This window comes from Poecilia mexicana, unplaced genomic scaffold (genome assembly GCF_051168715.1).
Source record: "Poecilia mexicana isolate PSO_F unplaced genomic scaffold, ASM5116871v1 scaffold_11, whole genome shotgun sequence".
NCBI classification, from domain to species: domain Eukaryota; kingdom Metazoa; phylum Chordata; class Actinopteri; order Cyprinodontiformes; family Poeciliidae; genus Poecilia; species Poecilia mexicana.
Genome location: NW_028263380.1, coordinates 22,262,045 through 22,269,105, shown reverse-complemented (window position 1 = coordinate 22,269,105; position 7,061 = coordinate 22,262,045). Strand labels below are relative to the sequence as shown.

Genomic DNA, 7,061 nt, shown 5'->3' with positions numbered 1-7,061 from the left:
TAAACTGCTTCTTTACTAGTGCCTTCAATTAACCCCGCCCCAGCCAGATTCATCTCCATTAGGAGATTCCTAACAGCTGTTCTCTGTTTTTTTTTTTTGTACCCACTTTAGCGGTAGTACAAGCCTCGCCGAGCTGTATATTGCACATAAGTGATTTGACTGACAACTGATTGCATTGTATTTCATATAGTTTCCCAGTGCACCAATGTGGAGAAGCATAATTATGAGTTTTATCACAAGCAACACCAGGAGCAAACATGCATCAGTCATTAACTGTTCTTAATGACTGAAGAACAGTTCAGCTCTGGTCAGCATTGTTACATTCTGGTTAGATTTTTTTTTAAATGGTTTTAGCTATATGAGTGATTATTTTACGTAGGAACTTAAGACACATGATATAGTGACGTTCTTTGGAAACCAGAATGAAGTCACAGTTACCTTGTCGCTTGTGTAAAAGGTTCAAGTGTCATTTTAAAAGTATATATATCATACAAATTATTCTCCATTCATTCTATGATTGTTCTCCTGGAAGACAACCAAATAAATTGAGTTCTGACATATTGAATATATTTTTTTCTTTAAAATATTTTCAACATTGATTTACTACTACGTTTATCTCAATTCAGTGCCCCAAAAGATTATTTTATAACATTTCGGGAAAGCTCCTGTGGAAGTCAGAAAATTAGACTTTTAAAAGTATAAAAGTATTAATATCCTTTAATTCAGACCAGTAAAACTGTCTGTCCTCAGATGTTAAAATACACACATTTCCTGCCTCAACACAGCCCATTTATTCAAGCCACAGACGCAGAAGTTAAATGCAAATACATTCCATCAAAATGCATTTCAGTATAGACCAAATTGTCATAAAGAAATGAGGATATATTAAATATTTCAAGGGTGTACTGTGAAGAACATACACCTGATGCTTTTCTAACAAATGGTGAATTAGTTCTGTATTCTACACATACAACAAACAAACACAGCAGACTCATTTTGAGTAAATATTAGAGTTGTAGGAATAAAGAGTTCCATCAGTGAGTTAGAGCTCATTGCCAACAATACATCGTCCAAGTGCCAGAGGAAACAAAGCCTAGTCAGCAATTATAAGAAGGCAACAAGTTCTGTAATGATTCCAAACCGCTTCAATAATTATATCATAAATTGTGGACACACTTCAATTTGGCTATAATTACAAATTATTCCTGACAAACATTTGTTAAAATGTTTGTCAGGAATAGTAGCTGGCTACAATATTTTGCTTTTTACTCTTTTGGGACTTTCAGAATATTAAATAAACAATATAATAAGTTTGTTGAGGTATTTTCTTTTAAGTTTGAAATTCATGTCGCATATAATGGCATAATGTTGTAAATGTTTCCCAGTATAAAGCCTAAATCTCTTATCAGTGTCTAAATTTAGCTAAAAGAAAGTCTTGCATAATGTTGACAGAGTTCCGGCAGACACACCCACGTAGCTGACATCAATATCGTCAGTCTGATAATAACACACCTTCTCCATCTAAACAGGTAAAGCTAAAATTAAAAGATCACTGATGTCAAGGACAAACTTAGTCACAGTTTTGTCTTCTACGTCTTGACGTTGATCACGGTTGCCTAACACAAAACGGCAGCGTAGATGGTATCCGCCCATCCATCCAAGTTCCAGAAAATCTAAGCATGTACATGTGAGACACACTGACCAACATTTTAAAATGCACCTCACAATTACAAAACCAAATCAGAAAAAAACATATTTTTAATACGTAAAATGATATCTCAAGAGTGCTTGTGTCATTTTATCTGTACAGTAGCCTAGTAACACTTGTAGTACACTTTGCTTCATACAGAGGGTCTGGGCTCTCTGGTATTGAGAAATGTTGCTTCCTGGAGGCCTGGACTGTTTTGAGGTTTTAAGTTTTACCCAATCACTAGTGTTTGCCTGTGGTGTATTGATCCAGTTCGATGCTAAGAATCTTAATGGAAGTTGCCTGCGCTTTAAACAACCTCCACTACGAAGAGAGAAGTGCTGAGTCAAACAGGTCGACTGTAAATGTTAATCAAATATTTGGAAGCACAGCCAACACGGACTGAACGGCTTCGTTCACTTCCTCCTCTGCCATTGTTCAAACCGCAATTCTAAAACAGCTCAGGTTTACAAACTGTTTAACACGTAAAAGTCATTAGGAGACATTGTTAAGGGTGTTGTCATTTCATGTCAAATCCTGTACTTCACAACAAATGTATGCTCTCTGTAGTCTGTCAAGTTGAACCTAATTACACTTGACAGGAATGTAGCACTGCAATTGCTGTGGTTGAAAAGGAATATATGGCATTTGTGGCTTGAACTCAGACACTGATTACTTCTGAATGACATATTTTGTCCTTCCAACTGACTGCTCATGATATACACATATGACGTATGCACCTGAGTACAAGTCAGTAAATACAGATAGATGAAAACTGTCTTATAAAATATTAACTTTGACTTGCAGTTTTTTATTGTCTTAATGTAGCAAGTCACTGTGTCAGTAACTATGAAACTTGCTCATGGTTTAGAGCAGGGGTGTCCAATATTATGCGCAGCAGTAAATCCTAAGCAATGTGGTGAGGAACTTGAACGCTCTGAGTGAACGGGGAAGTTTGCGTGTTGCGGTGGAAAATTACCTCGGGGGTGAGGCACGTCAAAATGCATCAACACAACGAATCTAATGTGACTTTTAAAAAACAAGCACTTGACGGAGTTTGGCTACATGGAGGCTCGACGCATGAAAAAATGACTTCCGGAGCGGCCAGTAAAGCAGCGCACAACTACCAACACTCACCCGGATTAGCATCATGGTCGGAAAGCTAAGCAAATAAGGAGAAAAATAATTTAAGTCTTCGAGCTAGCGGTGTAAGATGCTGGTTCTGTTCTCGTTGTTGATTCACAGACGTAGCGCCGTTCCTGCTCCACCTGCAGTGAACTCTCACACTAAACCTCTGCTTAAAGCTGCAGCACGGAACTTAAAAAAGACAAGATTTTAGATATGTATTAAACATTTGCTGTCCTAACACAAGACAGATAATCTCTGGGAAAATAACCGATTTTGTCTTCCTCCCCATGTGTTCTGCAGAATTACTCCGCTCGGTCAGAAACAACCAATCAGAACCAGCATTAATCAGCTAGCCAATCAGAACCAGCATTAATCAGCTAGCCAATTAGAACCAGCGTTAATCAGCTAGCCAATCAGAACCAGCATTAATCAGTTAGCCAATCAGAACCAGCATTAATCAGCTAGCCAATCAGAACCAGCATTACTCAGCTAGCCAATCAGAACCAGCATTACTCAGCTAGCCATTCTATCAGGAAAGATTGTTTATTTTGATGCAGCCTCCGTTTGACTTTGAATGAATGTTTCCTTTTTTACTGACGTTATTGGATATAGGCAGATTTATTGACTCATGTATAATTTATGGTACTGAGAGCATTATAGTTAAATATTATTTTACTGATTGCAGGTTTTTGCAGTTTTCATTTTGACTGAATAGCTGCTGTATTGTGCCTGCAAGTATTTTGCAGGCACAATACAGCAGTATTGTGCCTGCTGTATTGTGTATTTAGGCAATAAATTCGCCTAAATTAGGTGAATTTATTGCCAGGTTATTTTTTAATTTTGCCAGATCACATAGTAGCATTTATACCTAAAGCAAAAAATGAATAGTCAATCCGAGTGACTGTTAATTGTGTGTGTGTATATATATATATATATATATATATATATATATATATATATATATATATATATATATATACTGCTCAAAAAAATAAAGGGAACACTCAAATAACACATCCTAGATCTGAATGAATGAAATTTTCTCATTGAATACTTTGTTCTGTACAAAGTTGAATGTGCTGACAACAAAATCACAGAAAAATCATCAATGGAAATCAAATTTATTAACCAATGGAGGCCTGGATTTGGAGCCACACACAAAATTAAAGTGAAATGTTCCCTTTATTTTTTTGAGCTATACATAAATATATATATATATATATATATATATATATATATATATATATATATATATATATATATATATATATATATATATATATATATATATATATATATATTACTGTATATTTTAAAGGCTTGTTCGGGGTTGTCAAATAAGTAAATAATATAGCCAGCAACATTTTCTGGATTGTCAGTACATTTGGCCTTTGTCTCTTAACTTGTTTTTCAGTTTTTCACAGACTTAATTGTAAATGCAACACAAATGACAACAATGCAAACAGGATGTAGCAAGATTAGGTTCAGGATTACATTTTTCTTTAAGTGAATTTGCTCATTGTACTTTGTGAAAAACCGATAGAAGTATATAATTCCTCATAGTCAGCTATAGAAGATGTCCTAGTCCTTTTAAATATTTAAGAGGTTATTCCCATATCAACAGAAAATCTTCACAAATAGCTTTTTTTTTATCTGAATGGATGACTTGAAAAATACTCTTCAAGCTCTTATAATGACATTCTGATGACGTTTTTCATGTCTTTCATGTTGTAGCAATTTTAAATTTATAGTTTCAGGTTGGCATTTCTTACATTTCTGACATGTGTGGAAGCCTAAAAAACGTGTTACCACACCTTGACCATCAATAGACCAGAGCTACACCTTGGGAGTATCCTGACGTAATTTTGTTTGTTTCTGACTATAAAAGCGGAGTTAAAATATGAGAAAACAGTCATTGGTGAAGAACAAGTCATTGGTGAAGAACAAGTTCGGAAGAAGAGATCATCTGTGAGTATCCTACACCTACTAGTATTTTTGAAAATGTCCTGTATTTTACTCATAGTAATATGAAGTTTTGTATGTATGTAACATGTCTCTTGGATATATTCTTCTATTTCATTACAATTAAAATTCAAACAAAGAATTAAAAACAAATTAATAACTTAACTTGGTGTCAAGAATGTTAACAGATTTTTTTAAAAGATCTCAAACAGAAACAATGAAACAAATGTACTGTCTATTAAAAACCTAAGTTTGTATTTTGATTAGTTTTGATACCATGGCCTTCAGCACCTTTAAAACACAAATTTTCAATTAGATTAACTTTGTTATTCACAGTGGAAATAAAAATTATATTTTGATGCTCATTACTTTTTCTATTTTTTTCCCCCAGATACCAGAAAAAATTATGAATACCACAATGATTCCAAGGATTTGCATGATTCTACTTCTGTTTTCTGGTAATATAAACTAATTTTCCCCAAATTAAAGTATTTTAAATGAGGGAAATAAGAAAATGTCTATGAGTTTTCAAAATTGGTTTGCCTTACAGTCGCTGCAGCACAGAACACAACCACCGGAGCACCGGCAACAACCACAGGCTCTCCAACGACCACAGCCCCACCAACGACCACAGGCCCTCCAACAACCACAGGCCCACCAACGACCACAGGCCCTCCAACAACCACAGCTGTGCCAACAACCACAGCCCCACCAACAACCACAGCTGTGCCAACAACCACAGCCCCACCAACAACCACAGCTGTGCCAACAACCACAGCTGTGCCAACAACCACAGCCGCACCGACCACAGCTGCACCAACGACCACAGCCGCACCGACCACAGCTGCACCAACGACCACAGCCGCACCGACCACAGCTGCACCAACGACCAGCACAACAGTATCTACTACCACCTCCTCTGCCTTTCTGAACAAAGTCAGTCTCATGTCAGTCATAATGGCTTTGATGATTCACTTTCCTTATATATACGCTTAATCTGATTCTTGCTGCTCACACCATACACTTATGTAGAGGATTTTGCTGAATTTATCCTGATATTTTTAACTGTATGATCAAGTTATTTATGGATTTTCTGTATTTATCATAGATATTCTTTCTGTTTATAACTATTGTCAAATATCCTATCGATTAATCAATCAAATTTTATTTGTATAGCACATTTCAGCAACAAGGCATTTCAAAGTGCTTTACATCATAACAAACACAAACACAACATATTAAAATATGTTGTGTTTGTGTTGTGTTTTATGCTACATTTAAGTAATACATTATCGTGGATGCATACCATGAGGTTTGTAACGTTCAATTAATTGCTTGCCATCATCAATCAATGGAAATAAAATAAAAATAAAAAAGTTTGAGGTGAACCAGGACTTTATTTCTGATTAACAATTGGTAAGAGATGAGGGTGGGAGGGTGAAGTTAGGTTTTTTGAAGAGGTAAACCTGGGTGTCTTTGACAACAGAATGAAAATGGATGTTAAATTTGTGGAAAATATTGTCAAGGGAAAGTTGTAATCCTAACAACTTGAGCTGGTTGAACCCTAAGAGATATGAGTTAAAACGGGCTGGGGGTGCTCTAATAGTACTGATGGAAGAAAATCTCCTGAGGAGGATAGACTGATAGTGTCAGCTGCACTCAGTAGTAATGGAAGCAAAACTCAGAGATGGCTTAAATGTGTACTGTGTCACAATTTTGGATTTCTGCCACAGAGATAACCAGATCCTGAGTTTATATTTTAGCTTGGCCTTTCTTTGAGGAATTTAGTTGTTAATCTCTCTTCCTTGGTTTTGTCTATACATCTTCTTACAAAAAACATGCATGTTAATTTAACTGTCCTCTGAACTTTTCTCAGGTGATTGTTCACAAGAACAATAGATTGGTCTTTTTTTTTTAGGTACTCCACTAGTGACAATTTTTTAAATGAGTTTCATGTTTTCAGAACAGCATTAGAAGGATGGGCACAAGTACCACAAAAATAAGTAAAGTCGAATGTCCAAATTTGTTTAGCCTGGGCCTCGGGTGATGCGGTTCTTGAGTGGAGAAGTATGTGTTAGTGGATGTACCCTACCACCAGCCTATTGACCGCTGGATATTGTGACCAATGATGAATGTTGTCACGAGAAAGATGGTTTTATAAAATGCATTACAAAAACCAGCATGACTTGTAAAGCAATAAGATGTGGCGACGCATTAACCACCGTCTACAAAAACAAACTAAAAAATAATTTTGCGCCACTTAGGAAATTTTCACAAGAAATAA

General features: G+C 35.9%; 1 long non-coding RNA gene across 1 annotated transcript; it reads left to right on the top strand.

Annotated features, from left to right (window-relative positions):
* The first annotated feature begins 4,716 nt into the window (after positions 1-4,716).
* On the top strand, positions 4,717-6,165 carry LOC106929572 (uncharacterized). The gene is made up of 3 exons (XR_001420677.2): positions 4,717-4,783; positions 5,169-5,235; positions 5,328-6,165. It is a non-coding gene; the product is annotated as an uncharacterized LOC106929572 (long non-coding RNA).
* Positions 6,166-7,061: the final 896 nt, after the last annotated feature.